Raw genomic sequence first — 19,238 nt, 5'->3', positions numbered from 1 at the left:
GGTTGTAACCATGGTTTCACAATAGTATAAAAACAATGGTTAGGAAACCATGGTGTAACTCCCGTTCTATTAAGGTTGAAAACCATCGTTATAAAACCCATATGATTTCATCATGGTTTTATGATAGTGTAAAAACAATAGTTATAAAACCATGATTTTAACCGTGGTTTTATGATAGCACAAAAACACTAGTTATAATACCATGGTTAAACTTTCGTTTTACAAAGGTTGAAAACGATGGCTATACCAACCATGATATTAACCATGGTTTTATCATAGTTAAAAAATGATGGTTAGGCTATGGAACCAAGTTGTATGATAGCATATTACTAAAGAACAGTGGTTATTAAACCATGGTTAACTTTTTGTTTTACCAAAGTTTAAACCACGTGCACTGTGATTATTGAATGATGTCGATCACAAAAATCAATATGAAAACTCATAATTTGATGGCCGCAATGCCGATGCAAGTCATGACGGACATTCATCTAACGCAACCACCCGTTTGGCTTCAACAGGATTATGTAAACAAACAGTAGTCTTACCATTGCAAACAAAAAGCTGCTTCACTTGGTTGATTTACAGCATTTCTAAAATGCAACATCTATTCACTACGGAATAAAGCACGTAAAAAAACTTAGATGAGATTACATACTCGTGAAAAAATAAAAAAAGGTAGTAACCCAATGCCGCCCGTTCGTTCCCCGTAGCTTTGACATGTACACACAACAATAGAAAACTATATCAATGCAATCGGCGTGTAGTAATTGTGTACGATGAATGGGAGATCCGGGTTGTTGATATGAGGCTCGTTCGCACTAAAGATCACAACAAAAATATATTTTAAAATATATGGAGCACAAAAAATATTGACACATTAAAAAATTTTAATTTGCAATAAAAAAAGTTTTAAACACTATATTTTTTATTCAAAACCAAAAAATTAATGATTACAAGTTTTCTTGATAATAATGTCACGTAAGAGGTCATGTGCGTGTTGTTGTTGTCGCTGATTGAACCTTACGTGTATGTACTGCTGAACCGTTAGTCCGCGACCGCGCTCAAAAACCACACACACGGTTACGCGGTTAATACGATTCGCTGTTCATTTCAAACGCTCTTTCGTGATGATCTCTGATGACCGGAGTCAAACATCTCGACGTACGAACCATCTGATATCAAACGGCCCCTAAGAAAAAGAGGAACTTCTCCTTTGGGATTCTTCGAGGAAGGTTGGTCAACGTAACTTTTAATACATTATTAGTAGACCTAATCTTAGCTAAAATAATTACCAGCGAGATTTGCATTGAATTGTCCCGACCGACCCGGGGCCGGCAGCGGCCCTGCCCCTGCTGTGCAAATTTCGCATGATCGTATCAAGTGGGGATAACCAGTCCAGTTAGACTGTTCTGTATCAGAAAGTGTGACTGAGTCAGTGAGTGTGAGAGTATGACATGAGAGCTCAAGAGTTTGGAATGAGTTGTTCTAACTCAGCTACTGTATATGTACTGAACTGTTAGTGTTACTGTGTCACGTAAATTCTACAAGTTATCTACGGTAACTAGATTCTATACACAACCCAGTCGCTGTAGACAGTGTAGATCTAGTATGGTTGGGGCACCACCTATCGGCAGGGCACCTTCCCATCGGCACCCTGCGTATCATGGCTGTTTGCGTATAGAACGAAATGGTACGCGCAGGATTAAGTGTCATTAGCTATAAAGACAATAAAAACGAAGAAACGAAAATCAAACTCAAACAAACCAAGCTAAAAATTACACATCCGCTCAGTAACGACGCATGGCTGTGAAATTCACGTGTATTATTACCTATGTTATGGCCTGTGAAATTCACGTGTATTACCTACTATGCTGTGAAACTCACGTGTATACCTATGGAGGGGAGGGGGTGCCGATCGCAAGGTTCCCTTTTTAGCTGCGCGAAGAAAACGGAACGCACGCACTAAAATTGCGCTATTTTAAAACGGAGATTCATAATCAACGAGACGGTCACAACATTCAAAACTGCAGTATGTATGGCATATTTGAGGTAAGAATTAGGCGAATTTGTGTTATATTTTTAGAATAAACAAGCTACAGATCCTTAGGGTGACGATACGTGGTACCCCCAACCCTACTAGTAGTAGCGACAGGCTATAATTTATTCGCACAGCACAGCGTACTCTAACAGCGTCTGGTCGGGCTAACAAGACGGTAGTCGGTAGTTCTAACTAACAGTTAGGCGTAATCCCTAACAATGTTAGTAGGCATAGGCCTACCTCATATTGGTTGGGTGGTGATATCAGGTTCGGTGCAAGCTACATCAACAACACTATTTTCTGCTAACTCTGTTAGGACTTCTAGTGGTAACTGCTCCAGTGAATCAAGAGTATCAGTAGAAGCTACGCTAAGACACAAGGGCTTACTCCTGCGAACTAGTACGCTCATGGGCGAAATACGGACGCCATTCCGCTATGGAAAGCAACAGACCGATAGATTGATTAGAGGGCGTACTGTATATTACGCGATCATGATATCAGTGCCGTATCACTGGGTCCTCGTATTTCTGTCTCCCATTCATTTTTCCCCTTTTTAGGGGGGCATACAGGGGAAGATATGTACCGATGTATATACTTAGAATCTTGTTTTGTCGTAAAGAAGTATCATTCACTGTATCAACCATGAAATGTATTTGAAAAAAATGTCATTTACTTTCCAATTGCAATCTGCAGGCCCACAGAGTTTCAGCTGAAGTAGGTAGACCAAACTATGTTTCGGGAGGGAGAGAGAAAGAGATAGGTGGCGTTTGTCAGCTCAAACACAAACTTGCTGAGGGACTACAGATAAAAAAGTAATTACATTACTTCAATTTTTTTTTTTTTTTTACATATCGACAGAAAATATACTTTTTGTGATATTTTGAGGTCTGAAATGCAATTCTACCGCTGTGTGCTTCCTTTTAAAATGAAGAAAATGAAAGGAAGGTAGGGTTTGCTCCATAGGCTCACGTGTTTAAGAAGCTTGCGGTATTATTACTAAATTGGCTGCCATTGGGCTCCATGTTGGGCTCCCGCTCCATGCCGTACTACACCCGTTTGCGTGCGAAGTTGCGAGAGTACGCCCTCTTAGCTTCTATACTCTTTGATTGTGTCTCAGCACTAACTTAAGCACTGGCAGCCACTGGCACTGGCGATGAAACTGAAGTGAACTTGAAGTCCGTAGGTGCTGGTAGGATGACCTCAAAAATATGTCATAAATTTCTGGTTGCTGGTGCTGGGCAAACTTGTGAAAGATTCGTCTGTCCGGAGGAGGAGTCTTTTATTTTTTTTTGACGTTACTTATGGCTCTCTACCTCCGGACTATGTCTATAGGAGGGGATCCGTAAAGCCAGATGCAGTCTCTGCTCTGTGGAACATATCCCCGTCGACGAGATACAGACCAATCTTTCGGTCAAGTGCTGGGCTTGGTGTTGAAATCAAAGAATGTCGTCTGCTGAACCTAGCTCCGCCATTTCGTAGTGTAAGAGTTAGGCCTGTAGCATGTTCATTTTATGCTAATGCAATGAAATCCCCCAATGGCAAAGGATGCTGTATTTTGTAATTTGTATGTTATACCAGTATATCATTCACCTAACGGATTGTTGTGTGATTTTTCTGGCTAACCTTATTTTTCTTCTCTCAATCATTATTACTGTGTATTATTGTTATGTCGTGTGTGTTTTTTTTTTTCCTCATCAGAATCAAAGATTGACTGTGCAGGTGGCTGATGTGAGAAGGTGTTTCCATAGAAGACGAAGACTTGAGGTCCATCCATGACCATTGATCGTGCTGTCCACTAGCTTGCTCCTTTCATGGGTACAAGTACATGATGCACATGCAGCGCTGATTTACATCAATATGTGTACATGGCATCCTCCTGGCTGAATTCTGGTGCAAAGAAGTGGATCATCTGATGTCATGTTTTTTCCCGTTTGTCATGTCATCAAGGAGAAGGTATTCCTTTTTCTTTGTTTCTTTATTTCAACCAAGTATGGTTCATTAGGAATTTGAGCATATCGCTGTAACATACCCAAATTCTTGTGCAACATCCTCAAAAACCAGCAGCATGCTATGCGACATTGTAGAATATTTGGGAGTCTTAAAGTTTTATTCCAGCAGTCATTTGGGAGCTAGCACAAGCACCAAACTTTAAATCATCCAATGCTGTATTTTGTATGTTACATCATTTTCCTGTGTGATTTTTCTACCTAACCTTATTTCACTTCTCTCAATCATCACTATGTTATCGTTATGTTGTGTTATTTTTTTTTTCCTCATCAGAATCAATGATTGATTGTGCCAGTGGCTGACACGAGAAGGTTTCTCCATAGAAGACTTGAAGTCCACCCATGACCATCGATCAGGCTGTCCCCTAGCTAGCTCCTTTCATGGGTACAAGTACATGCAGTGCTGATACGTGTATGGCATCCTCCTGGCTGAATTCTGGTGCAGAGAAGTCCATCTACTGATGTCATACTTTCTCCCGCTTTTCCATGTCATCAAGGGTAAGATACTCCTCTTTCTTTCTTTCTTTGTTTCTTTTTTTTTCAACCCATTATTAGTGTGGTTCATGAGGAATTTGAGCATTACACTGCAGCATACCAAAATTCTTGTGCAACATCCTCAAATACCGGCAGCATGCTATGCAGCATCCTAAAATATTGGCAACCTGCTTAAAATAGAATGTGATCAATTTTTGAAAAACATCAAATTACTCTAGGCAATTTGTGCACAATACATGATATGGAATGTTGAACGTAATGGCTTCACCTGTATGTGGGCATGGTGGCACTTAGGGGTTAAAATGATTGTAAAAGTACACTGTATTTTAAACAGTATCTCTCCAGCACATTAGAGTGATGAAATGATGGCTAGGTGTACCACAGCAATCTAATCCCATTCTTCTTATGTTTTTTGCAAGGTAGCTATTCTGTGCAAGAATTTTGTTTGAGTATTTGAAGTAGAGTTTAACACGTACTACATGTTATTATTATTTTAAAAAAATAATAGCGTAATGAATAAATTCTCAGTTCGTTGCAGGAGTGATCTTCCCCCAGAAAATTCTCACGGCTCACGGTTGCAAAAGAAGGACATCTCAAGGCTCCACAACGACAAAGGGCACACTAACCAAGCTATATCAAGACCTAGTTCCTGCGAAGCCTCATCCAGAAGTTGCACCAAAGCTTACTGCTGGATAGTCTTGGACAGTAGAAGTACAAGGACAGTTTTCAAAGCATGTGAAGTGTGCATGTATGCTCTTATGTCAGGACTGTTGGTTGCTAGATAATTTTTTGATGCTGTTTTGTTCAGTTGTCCAGTGCGCCTGGTGTCACTTTAGTCCAAATTTGCATTATCTATACAAAGCTACAAATGATCATGTACATCAAACATGCACTAATGTATGTACACTGTATTTAATTCTTTGCAGGTGATATTGTTAAAGTTTTAAGTTATGTGACTGGCAATAAGCCATACCTACGTACAGTCAAGATGCTGCTCATGAAGCAATAAAAAGCTACTTTTCAATCGTACCAGCAAAGTGAGCAAATGTGCATTCTTATGTCTTATTTGTTGTCTGAGGTTCAGTAAGAGTACATTTTCTTCATTGATTTGTTTACATAAACCTACAGTTTTGCAACTGGAAATAATGTGATATTTGTATGATACTTTGACTTCTCACACCCAGCTGCTGAAAAATAACTTTTGAATGTATAATCATAATTGACTGTTTCTACCCTTGTGTACTTTCTTATTTTAAAGGTGCCTAGACCCGGTAGTTGCTGCAGCGCTTTTGGATGAGAGTGCCGATCACCATTAGCATTGATACAAAGACTGCCGAATTTGAGCTGTCGTCAACAGTAAAGCGCGTAGGTGTTGCTAGGTAATGTTGCCTTCATTGTCTTCTCTGCGTGTCAGACAGTCCGTAGAATTTGAATGCCAGGGTGCATGCTTCTTTGTTTGACTTCAGAGAAAAAAATATTAAAGCTGTCATCAGCAGTGGATTGGACTTCTTCGGACTCATGGAAATGGGTCAAAGCGTAAGCGCTAACGCTAAAGAGGAGTCGATAGCATAGGTCTCTCGAGGAAGCTTGTGCCGTGCGCCGTGTACGCTAACGATAAAGAGGAGTCGATAGCATAGGTCTCTCGAGGAAGCTTGTGCCGTGCGCCGTGTACGCAAGCAAACCACCGGGTCTATGTGCCTTTAAATGCTAATGACAGTACAGTCAACTCCAGTCAGTCAGTTTTGACTGAAAAAGCACATCAAATTGGGCAATGTTTGACTTCTGCATGTTCAGAGGAATACACATGACTAGGCCATAAAAATTGGGACTTTTTGGTTTCCTCAATTTGGCCATAGTGTATTCGATATACATGTATGTTTTGTGGAGAGCTTTGGCTGTGTGAAAGTCAATGCTGGTAAGAGCATCGACCTACTCGTTGCTACATATAGCTTCTTTTATTAAACAGTGAATCAATTAACACTTACAATCTGCACCCATCCACCAACACACACATGGAAGTCAGTTTTTAAATACAGCTGTACATATTTTTTAGACTACAATGTATAGCTAGAAGGAAAATAATAGAGAATTGGTTTTCTCCTGTTTCAGAGTCCAGGTTCATATACATGTTTACAAATGTACTGTATCAATACATATGTATAGGAATTGTAAGAATTATTATTCTGCTCCAGGTAATTTACTGAAAATATTTTTATTTCATCACTTTATGTGAAGACTCTACTGTGCTATTTATCGATTATTATTCATCAAATAGCAAAGCAATTGTGGAAAAATATATTTCTCTAACCAATTTTCCCCATGGTTTCTCAAAGTACTTGTGAAATACAACTGTAGTTAAAAATACATTTTTCTACGATATTGCACTGTGGTTAAATAGTGGGTTTACTAGTACTATGTACAATGGATCATGGTTGTATCGTGATTTGGTTTGTAATTCTGTGGTTTGGCAGCTGTAAAACCATGTTTTCATCTTTTCCTAACCAAACTTTCACCTTTACCTAACCATGGTTTTACACTTCCTTAACTATGGTTTCACTTTTTCGTAACCATGGTTTGGGCACGGTAGAAACACAGTAGTGACCATGGTAAAAACCACAGTAATGTCATGGTAAGTGCGTTCCAATTTACCACCTTTAAACCATGGTTACCATGGCTAACCCATGCTAAACCTATGGTTTAACCGTGGTTACCATGGTTTAACAATAGTGCACCATTGTTTAACTATGGTCAAACTATGGTTTAACACTAGTGCACCATGGTTTGACCATAATTAAACCATATTGCCCTATGGTTAAACCATGAGTTTATCATGGTTTCATCTTTTCCTAACCGTAGTTTCACCATTTCCTAACCGTAGTTTCACCATTTCCTAACCATGGTTTTACACTTCCTTTACCATGGTTTCACTTTTTCTTAACCATGGTTTTGGCTTGGTAGAAACACAGTAGTGACCATGGTAATACCACAGTAATGTCATGGTAAGTGCGTTCCAATTTACCACCTTTAAACCATGGTTACCATGGTTAACCCATGCTAAACCTATGGTTTAACCATGGCTACCATGGTTTAACCATAGTGCACTATTGTTTAACTATGGTTAAACTATGGTTTAACACAAGTGCACCATGGTTTGACCATAATTAAACCATATTGCACTATGGTTAAACCATGAGTTTGCCATGGTTTCATCTTTTCCTAACCATAGTTTCACCATTTCCTAACCATGGTTTTACACTTCCTTAACCATGGTTTTACTTTTTCTTAACCATGTTTTTGGTACTGTAGAACCACAGTAGTGACCATGGTAATACCACAGTAATGTCATGGTAAGTGCGTTCCAATTTACCACCTTTAAACCATGGTTACCATGGTTAACCCATGCTAAACCTATGGTTTAACCGTAGTTACCATGGTTTAACCATAGTGCACCATTGTTTAACTATAGTTAAACTATGGTTAAACACTAGTGCACCGTGGTTTGACCATAATCAAACCATATTGCACTATGGTTAAACCATGGATGGATCCAATGTAAAACCATGGTTATGCCTCATAGTCAAACCATGGTATTTTTTTACAAGGGAATTGAAAGAAGATGGAAAAGTCAGCCAGCAGTCCAAATAAGTGCTCTCATTCAAACGAATCGCTCTTTTGCTCACAGTATTGATTAAGTTATCATAGTTTAGGAATTTTCTGTCACGTTTTAAATGATTCCATTGTGTTGTGGAAGGTTGATTAACAACATCAAGAAGTTTTAAGCACAATTATCACAAATCATGCACAGACATATCAAACCCACATGCCAGTCACTCAGTCAAAAAGAAGAGTACAAAATTAATGCATCCTCAGATCCTTTAATCAATACAATCAATCCAATCAATCAATCAGTCAATCAATCAATCATTCAATCAATCAAGCAATCAATCATTCATTCAATCAATCAATCAATTAATCATTCATTTTATCAATCAATCAATCAATCAGTCACAATTGTATGCATGTTTAAAGTGGCAGATGGACATAGGGAATATCACCCCCCCCCCCCCTGGCTTAAAGCAGGGCTCGACACTAATGGTGGCCCGGTGGCCCAGGGCCACCAAAAATGCACGTCGGGCCACCAAGATTTCAGAAATGAAGAATTTGGTGGCCTGATCGGGCCACCAAAAAAGGTCGGATGTTTGCCTTCGGGCCACCAAAAATAAAAGTTAGTGTGGAACCCTGCTTAAAGGCTTGGTTTTTTGTTTTGTTTAGGTTTTTGGTATTTTGTTCATCCAAAATGGCCACTGCTCTCTTCCCTTGTTGTTTCCACCACCAGCCCCTTTACTCCTTTCTTCTTCGGGTAATTTATTCTAAAAATGCATTTAAAATGCTCATACACATTTACTTGAAATTAATGAACTTTTATTTCTTCTTTAAAAGTAATACAATCGGTGTACAACAGGATGCTTTTTTTTTTGCATATCTAAACAAGGTGAAAAGAGAAATAAAATGATGACACAAATCCCTTAATTTGAGTGGGACACAGACAAAAGATGACCCTGAGGTCTGAACAGATGATTTAGTTTGCTAAAAGGCATCTAATGAAATCAAAACAAGAATCCTAATGATATGAACTATAATTCAACAGATGAATTAATTTAAAAGTCAAGTAATTTGGTACTTCTTGAGCCAATGACTGGTTTACTTTAGTTTTTCTTTGAATAAATTGATGAATAATGATTTTAAAGTACTAGTAGTGAATCTAAGCTTTCCAGCAAGAGTTATTGTTTGAAGGGAGTGTATGAATGGAAGGATTAACGAGTGACAAAAGATGACGGAAGGAAAGGATTAGGCCTATTGATAAAAGATGCAGCTGCAATAGTAGTAATAGAATTATATGATTAACTAGTTTAATCCTTTCTTTGTGAATGACTTTGGTATTGGTAGTATAGGGAGAGCTGCGGTAGAAAAGGGGGATGAAAATGAAGAAAGTTGGTTTGGTTAATTGAAGGGACTGCTGGTTGAATTTTCCTTCTTCTTTCAATTTGGCGCAAGTCATTTTTCACACTCTGGACAAAGAGCGTCAGTGTTCAGCCAAGCGTGAAGAAAAATTTGTTTTGTTGATTGCACTTGATAGATGAGACTATTGGGCATCCATGAATATGAAAAAATCCTCCAAATATTTTGAAATGTAATTTTGATATTTTTTTTCAAAAGTGTAACTAATGTTTGTTTGTTTTTTGATACGCTCTTTATAGGCTACATTTCCTAACAGATTTTGTTCAAATTTGGTATGAACAGGGAGGTGGGTCCACCTCCCTGGTATGAAGGTCTACCATGATATGAGCTTCAAGTCAAAAGATTTTGGATGTGCTGACCCGAGTGTTCTGTCTTTTATAGGGTCAAAGGTCATATTGTTGGTGGATGGTTTGTGTGTGCTCTATAGACTACATTTCTGGATGGATTTTGTTCAAATTTGGTATGAAGGTCTACCATGATATGAGCTACAATTTGAAAGATTTGGGATGTGCCGCCCGTAGTGTTCCAGCTTTTATAGGGTCAAAGGTCATATTATTGATGGATGGTTTGTGTATGCTCTATAGGCTACATTTCTTGACAGATTTTGTTCAAATTTGGTGTGAAGGTCCACCGTGATATACTGTATACGCCTTATATTTCACGAGTTTAAATTTCTAATATTTTTCGCAAATTGGGAATTCCCAACGATTTCGCGAGTGGTTAAATTGAGGGTCGTGGAGTCCTGTACTGAATGGAGAAGTGTACACGCATACGTCACATTCACATCAGGATCAGAGTCAACATTTTCGCGTGTCTTTAATTTCGCTAACAGGCACCTGATTCGCGAAATCCGCGAAAACAAAAACCTCGCAAAATATTCAGTGTATGCAGTAGTCTACAAGGCTATAGATTTTGGATAAGCTGCCCTGGGTGTTTCGTCTTTTATAGGGTCAAAGGTCATATTGTTGGTGGATGGTTTGTGTGAGCTCTAAAGGCTATATTTCTTAACAGATTTTGTTCAAATTTATCATATTGGTGGATGGTTTGTGTGAGCTCTATAGGCTTAAGGATTTTGTTCAAATTTGGCATGCCGTCAATCCCTCGTTTGAGGCGAGACCCCAGCTGGGTTTTTCCAAAGTGGGGTGCGTATATTTGTCGTTTGAGAGTTGGGAGTCGAAGTACTTGTCCGTTGCAAATAAACTTTCTGCTCGGCGTGACAAACCTGGAGGCCAAGCCAGGGTTTGATGACTCCAGCAGCTGTCGTATTACGTAAGAGCATGATAAGGATATCTGCCTGTGGCAGACCATTCAAAGTGAACTCAATTTTCTCTATCCTTTTTAAAGTTTTCAATTTTATATTCTATTGAGAAATTCTATGGTCATCCATTTTACATTTCGAACGAAAAAAATTGACCCGTAAATATAAAACGAAAATACAGGAATAAGAAGGAGAGCATTGCCAGTTTGCCGGTGCTGACAATGTGTAATGTATGCGTACACACACGCACACAATCGACCACCAGCTAGCTGCATGCATCTCTACATGCGCAATACTCAGTATGCCCTTACTCGCGCATTGATATGATAATCATTGCGATCGGCAATAGTTTTTATGTTGATGTACAGTTTAAAAAGTATGAGGATTCTGTGACAATCATGCTAAGAGATATAAAAGCTATCGATATTATATACAAAAAGGCCCAAAATCAACACAACTACAAAATTTGTGAAAGAACTTCTTTGCCGCTAAATACCTTGATTTCAATAAAAAGTACCTCAATTTGTTCAAATTTTATTTCCTGAAACACAACCAGACTGAGGTTCGTGTACGGCTATTTGGCAGTGAGTTACAACAGGGAGGTGAGACTACCTCCCTGGTTTCAATCAGCCTGCTGTCTGAGAAAGAGAGAGGGAGGGAGAGAGAGAGAGAGAGAGGGAGAGATGGGGGAGGGAGAAGGGGAGAGGCAAAATGGAATGAAAATAGTTCCGGTCACTGCAGTACAGGCATGCTCTGTCTGCATACGCTGAATGTCTACACTCACACACACACACGTACACACACAGGCACCATGGAGCTACATAGCCCATGCCAAAACCAAAACAATCTCCTCCTCTCGCGGTGCCCCCCCCCCCCTCCCCTGTGGCGCTGTGGCGATGACTGATGCTTAGATTAGGCCAGGGTCAAGAAACAGGTGTTTTATATCTTTGGTTTTTAAGTCATTGATTGCCAAGGTATACACTGGCATTATTTACTGGGGTGTAGCCTCTTCAAACGAGAGATTTGCGTCATGGGTATGAATGTCTACCATGATATGAGCTTCAAGTCAAAAGATTTATGATGTGCTGCCCCCAGTGTTCCATCTTTTATAGGGTCAAAGGTCATATTGTTTGTGGATGGTTTGTGTGTGCTCTATAGACTACATTTCTGGACGGATTTTGTCCAAATTTGGTATGAAGCTCCACCATGATATAATCTTTGAGCCTATAGATTTTGGATCTGCTGCCCCCAGTTTTCCATCTTTTATACAGTCAAAGGTCATATTGTTGGTGGATGGTTTGTGTGCACTCTATGGTTTGTGTGCACTCTATAGGCTACATTACTCAATGGATTTTGTTCAAATTTGGTATGAAGGTCTACCATGATATGAGCTACAAGTCAAAAAAAATTTGGATGTGCCGCCACCCCCATTGTTCCATCTTTTGTAGGGTCAAAGGTCATATTTTTGATGGATGGTTTGTGTGGAGTACCATACATGTACTTAACCTAATTTTATTCTGATGCTGCCCCAGTGTTCCATCTTTTAGAGGTCAAATGTCATGTATTGGTTGCTGTCTTGCATGCACTTGACAGTCACGTTTTAAACTGACTTCTTCCAGATTATATAAAGTGTACATTATAGTTTACTCTTCCACATTTTTTGATGCTCCTCCTGATGTTCCTTATACATGATCAAATATCACATTTTAAGCCCCAGTCACGCAGTTGCTCAAACAATCCTCTGCGTCCAGCTTTCCATCCAAAAAGTCCATCAAAAAATTACACTTTTTACGATGCAACGCCAGACGCAGAGCATTGTTTAAGCAACTATATTACTGGGACGTTAGTGGCTATCATGTAGCCACTCTGCATGCAGGTGACATATCTTCAGATATTTTTTTTTCTAATTTTGTATACAGATGCAGTGTACTCTAATCTATATACATGAATATTGTTTTGTGAAGCTGTGCCTAGTCGTGTAGTAGTCTTCACAATATTCTCCTTTATATTTGAAGAACGGGAGGGGATTTTTGTCCCTCAATCAAACGTGAAGATGAAGCAAAAGTTGCTGCCAGTGCCAGGGGATACAATCGTATTGCGCGGCAATGGACATTTCTAGTTTTATCTGATATGACCGATCATTTTCCTATTATAGCACATCTAATTTCATCTAAGGCACTGGGTCAATAAGTTTTATTTTACTTCAACCAGATGTAGAGCTACACCAGAAAATTTTGCTAACCTTAGTGCTAGCTTAGATAGGGCTGATTGGTCTATTGTTTATAGTAATGATGATGACAATGTATCATTTGATAATTTTTCAGGGATAGTATTTTAGATGAATAGATTCCTAAATTGAAAGGCAAGTTAATTATAAAACATCCCCTGAATTTCGATGAACTTCAAAATCTCTTCTTTGCTCAATAAGAAAAAAAAAAGTTTATAATATAAATTCAAAATGAAAAAAGCTGAGAAATCAAAATATATATATACTGGATATAAAAATACTGAATACGATTGGAAAAGAGGAAATATATGGTTCAGTTAGAAAAATATAAACATCATATAAAGAATACATGGAAGGTCTTAAAGCAGGCCATGAATATATCAAAAAAATAAGCAAATATTACAAAAATATTAAGACATGATAACAAAATTAGACACGATAACAAAATTTTTGAAGATCCCAGTGATATAGCCAATATCTTTAATCAATGATTGGGGAGAATCTGGCAAAAAAGTACCACAGTCAAATATGCATTTTTCGAAATTCTTAGGTCAATCCACTTCTAGTTCTTTTTTTTTTTTTCGTTCCAACTACAAAATATGAAATAATATATATTGCAACTGAAATGAATAATAATCGTAGTGTTGATCATGATGATATAAGTAATCTTAATTTAAAGGGAACTATATCTTCAATTGCCGTTCTACTTGCACATATTTTTTATAAATCCTTTATGTGGTGTTTTTCTTTTATATAAAAGGAGATGATTCTGATTTAAGTAATTATATACCCATTTCTTTGCTTTCATCCTTATCTAAAATTTTTGACAAATTAATGTTTACAAGAACAAATAATTTCCTTGATTTTCATGTTTTTACAAATTCTCAATGTGGGTTTCATCAGAAAAACAGCACCATTCATGCCCTTTTGAAGTTTATTGGGCACGCTGTGCATACCATTGATAATCATTCTCATCTTATTGGTATCTTCCTGGAATTCGCCAAGGCCTTGATACAGTTAATCATGAAATTTTGCTTCACAAATTGTCTCATTATGGAATACGGGGGAAGACCTTGGAGTGGTTTAGGAGTTACCTGCAAGACTGGAAACAATGCATGTCTCTGAATGAGAACAACTCAAGTCTCGAATTCATGTGGCATCCCACAGGGTAACTTATGAGGACATTTACTTTTGATTTATATCAATGACTTTTGCAGATCATCTGACATACTCTCATATACACTTTTTGCTAATGATTCAAATGTTTTCTTTTCCCCACCAATATCCAGATACTCTTGCACTCATCGTTAAATACAAATTTGAAAAAGTGACTCAGTGGATAAGAGCTAATAAATCATCCCTGAATCTCTAGAAAAATTAAGTACCGGTATTATGCTTTTAAGCAATTCCATAGAAGCTTTACGCACAGATTTTTTTTTTTTTTTTGATGACACTCAACTAGAACGTGTACCTCACATAAAATTCCTTGGTTTACAGTGGACAATAAATTTTCACGGAGGCCTCATATTTTTAACATTAGTACAATCATTTCATGTAATATTGGTATTGTAAGATGGAGAAATAGGGAGTTTATACCTTAAAACAGAACAAACCTCATGTAATTTATAAGTGTCTCTTGATTGACCAAGGTAAGAATTTATCCTCATTTCCTGCCCCAATTATGATTATACTGTCTAGATATACGACCAGTCCAATCCAAACCCTATGAACACTTCCCAGCTTTATAGTCTCATATCCTTTTATTAACAAGACCATCAAACCTCCAATGAAACTTCCATTCAGAACCCAACCATCTTTGTTATTACTTTGGTTAATCTTTACTCAATAGTTAATCCTTCCCTTTGTCCTCAATCAAGTTTAAGTAGATTCAGACCAACTGTGTTTACAATTCCCACCACCAGTCCCTTACACAGTACTGTTCAATGAACCTATAATCCCCACATCATAGACCCTCTCCTACTAATCTCTTAACTTCTATTCATGTCCCTATATATCTTATGCTTCTGGAGTTGAGGAATCAATCTTACTCCGGCCCCGACTCTGTTCGGTCATGTGCCAAGAAGGAGTGGAACAGTATTCTTTATATATACTACCGACAATATTCCCTCGTCAGTATTATGCACCATTCTGGAATTCCTGATTATTATATCTAATAAACTAAACTGTATATCTTGGAACCATCACCTTGTCTCCTGCATTAACTAATGTTCGACTGTGGCTTGACATCGTATACTATAGTTGAGAGTGCACACCACGCTACCGACACAGTAAAACCAGCACTCTTACAGTGGTAGCAGCGGTTTAAACTGGTGGCCATCGCAACCGCTCGGACTTATAATTTCACAACGCTGACAATTTGTTCCTCGCTGCCTTGGCTTGGAGCATCACTACATGATGACTCGATGTTGCCCTGTCCTGAGATGTCTTCATCTTCCTGACCTGTGCTTTGTTTAGCCAATGTGTATGCTGTTTGTACATGAAGACTCTACAGTACATGATGTGTTCATGCTGTCCTTCGACTGGATACAAATTTCTACATTGCTTTGTGGATGCCTGCACGCTCCCTTTACCAGTTTATTTACCTGCAATACACTATCTCTGCCCTCTTCTTTTTCTTGGAACGTCCATCGCTAGTGGCCTGCCCAGTTATATCTACTTTGTCATCAAATCCTGTGCTGGTGTGAGATGCTTCATCCTATCTGATGTCATTGTACCCTATATCATCTTCTTCCGTCTCGCTCACGGCCTGTCTTCAGCTCATTGGCTGATCTACCTGATCAGGATTTCCACTACCTCCATATCTTTTATCAGACGGCATCCATGTTGGTTCATCCTACACGTGTCCTCCAGATTCTCCACATCCCTGCATAATAATTCCAGTTCTTAATGGTTGCAGCTAAGTTCACTGATTGAGTTAATTTGTTTTTCTTAATTTGGGACTCTGAACACTATCATTCCCACCCCCTCGTTTGCATTTAAATTGCATTGGAATTTTCTTGATCCATATCATGTTGATCCCCGAATCAATTTATTTACACAACACACTGTGTTGTAGATGTACACTTAATAATTGTAACATTTTTTTTTCTCTTGAATTCCTTAAGGTAACGTGGCCTGATTGACATTTTTTTAAACCATTTTGTAAATTATATTTAGTTATTTTTTTGTCATCTTAATTGTAGTTGGCGCTTTAATCTTTAGTTGACTGTTTTTTCCCCTCATTGCTACTGTAAACATTTGGTTATATTGATTTTGTACATTAATATTCCTTCTTTTCCCCATACTTTTTTTTTCCAACACAATGTATTCTTCCCAGGATCATATTTACTCTCGTGATCGATCTCACAGTTTTCGACCCCATTCACCCTCCTATCATTCCTATCGCTCCCCCTATCACTCCCGTTCTCCCTCCCCGGAGCGCCATTCATCCTACTCCCATTCTCGTTCACACTATAGTCCTTGTTCTCCTTCTCCTGGCTATAGTTCTTCCTATTCCCGACATCATCGCTATGACTCGCGTTCTCCATCCCCTGATCGTTACTCTGACTACTCTAACCAGTCCATCTCTTCAACCAGTCGATATGGTTACGATCATCGTTATGATGATTCAAGTCATTATCGATATGGCCCCCATACATTCTCTCCAACCTCCACCAGACTTCATTCTTCACCTCCACCTCCACATGATACCCCCGGTGTGAGAAAGCTTTCTTCTCCACCCCCGCCTTCTTCTCCTGGTGGTCATTACAAAGGTGGTCATGACGATTTACCTGTATCTTCATCTTTCCCTTCAACAATAGACAGAGGTCATAATCCATCCCCTCCCTCATCTCCATCACCAGCTATACCGATTGAAGTAGCTTCACTTCCGTCATCGGCATCAGCATGTGCCGATTCATCGTCAATTTCATCTCCTCCCTCTCCTCCCGCACCTCCTACTAACCTGTCCTCCTTTTTTAGTGTTCTGTTAGAACATGGGGTACGCCTTCATCAGGCTCAGCACCAGAATCTAATCATCCGGCAGGTCACTGCCTGGATCCGTTCTGGATATGTACCCCCAAAATCGGCCATCCCTCATTACGAGGAATGCTTGTTCAAGTTCCGGCATCAGTTTGAACGTTTCATAATTCGTGATGGATTGTTGTATCGGCGGAAGAGACATCCGTCTGGAATAATGATAGAACAGGTTGTCATTCCCTATTCTGTGATCCCTACTGTCCTGTCTGTCATGCATACTTCCATGTCAGCTCTTCACTTCGGTACAGCCAAGACAATTGAGCTTATCGAAGGGCTCTGCTACTGGCATGGGATGTGCAAAGACATTGCGGATCTCTGCTCTCACTGTGAGGCCTGTAATTCATATCGCACCTCAGTTTTCCCGCCTCCCTCACTACCACAGACATGTGCAGTGATTTCCCACCCCTCATCCCCATCTCCCCCAACTCCAATCCGATCTCTAAAGTGCACTCTTCCCATCTCTAGCCCACTTTCCCCTCTTTCTATTGACTGCGACATTCCTCCCCTTGACTCTGACTCCGACGCCCCTACATCATCTTCCACTGGGACTGATTCGGACAGTTCCACCCCTTTCTCCACCTCTTCTCCTCCTGATTTGTCCGACTACCAACCCCCTCTTCGAGCTCACTGTACTGTTTCCTTGCAAACCCGCACATTTCAGCCCCTTCCCCCATCTCTGCCCCATTCTCACTCTCCTCGGCCCTCTCCCAGCCACTTCACGAATTTGGACTCTGTGGTCCCCTCTCACATGTCCATTGCCTCATCACACCTCTTTTACGATCCACACGCTGTGGTACATACCAATATTGTTTGGACACACAGCAGTCAGCTTCCTAATCCCCCAACTGATTATGATCCATCATAATTTATGATTTCATATTTGCGACAGGATATAATGAACCTATCTACTTTTACTTCGAAATTTCAAATTTCAAGATTCTCATTTATTATTCAAACCTCATTGAGCATTTATGGCAAGTTCCCTTATCCCTTCCGATTCGTGGTCACTTGAATTCCTATTTCTTAGTAGTGAAACTTTGTTTTTAATGTCATCTCTATTTTATACATTATTTTTGTACCTTCAATGATATTTTGCTCACTCCTCCCCGTCCCACATGGCTGTTCATTCATTTTTCTGCATTGTCCATACTTTCCCCCTTTTTTTTTTCTTCTCACTCTCTGTCACGTTCAATTGCCCCTTTCTTGACCGTTTTATATCCCGATTTCTGCTTCTTGCTCAACAATAATGTCGGTTTAACTTCTGATGTAAATTTGTAGCATTATTTGGTATTTAGGTTTTTCATTGTTAGCATGTGTATTGTGTTTTATTTCTGAAAGATTTTTTTAACATGATTAATAAATGTTTTTACTTTCTAGCATAAATTTCTTAGTTAAGTATGATTGTAACTTTTGATTTTTTTGTGAGAAATGTTGTTTTTTTGATCAATTGCTTTTGTATAGAAAACTAGAAATGTCGCTACGGCGACTGATGCCTCCGCCATAATGCATGATTCTCCCAATAGGTGTATAGTACAATGTCTTGACAATGTGTGATGACAGTTTCACATAACTGGCAAAATATCGAAATAACAGGTTTGTCAGAAATATCTTGAATGTTCACTTTCCACGAACTGGGTTTGCTATAATTGTCTATTAAAGAGTGCAGGTACACATATTTGGGGAATTGAAAATTTTTACTTGACTTCTGACCGACCTTATTATAAGTTTATGCATTGAGTATAATTTTCAAGGTATGAAGAAAGAGTGTAATTACAGTACAAAATATTTTTTTTTTCATTTAAACCTGACCTTTGACCTTCTGGCTGGAAATTTCCAAGAGAATCTCCATCAAGTAATACATGTACATATATTAAACACTTTTAAAACTAATAATGCAATCATTGCATATACTAGTATACATGTATGAGGGAAATACAGTAGTAACATTTTGAGGAGTTGACCTTGACCTTTGAACCCCTGACTATTGACCCATGACCCCTAAATTCCCTAGATAATCCCTGCCAGTCAGTACATGCATATGTACCATGTTCCATGAAGATACATTGAACCATTTGCGAGAAAAGTGATATTGCAACATTTTCATCTAACCTTTGACCTTTTGACCTTTGACCTTATGACATGAAATTCTCTCTGGAG

General features: G+C 38.9%; 1 protein-coding gene and 1 long non-coding RNA gene across 3 annotated transcripts in view; both read left to right on the top strand.

Moving 5' to 3' along the window:
• Nucleotides 1-19,238, top strand: part of LOC140229203 (cysteine-rich protein 1-like) — a 96,333-nt gene that overhangs the window by 56,604 nt on the left and 20,491 nt on the right. The gene's annotated exons all lie outside the window — the stretch shown is intronic.
• On the top strand, nucleotides 1,075-5,567 carry LOC140229204 (uncharacterized). 2 transcript variants are annotated; one of them, XR_011901275.1, is made up of 5 exons: nucleotides 1,075-1,232; nucleotides 2,732-2,850; nucleotides 3,737-3,991; nucleotides 4,319-4,542; nucleotides 5,068-5,567. It is a non-coding gene; the product is annotated as an uncharacterized lncRNA (long non-coding RNA). The 2 variants fall into 2 exon arrangements; XR_011901274.1 differs by lacking the exon at nucleotides 2,732-2,850.

This window comes from Diadema setosum, chromosome 5 (genome assembly GCF_964275005.1).
Source record: "Diadema setosum chromosome 5, eeDiaSeto1, whole genome shotgun sequence".
Classification (NCBI taxonomy): Eukaryota; Metazoa; Echinodermata; class Echinoidea; order Diadematoida; family Diadematidae; genus Diadema; species Diadema setosum.
This window is presented reverse-complemented; position numbering and strand designations above follow the sequence as displayed.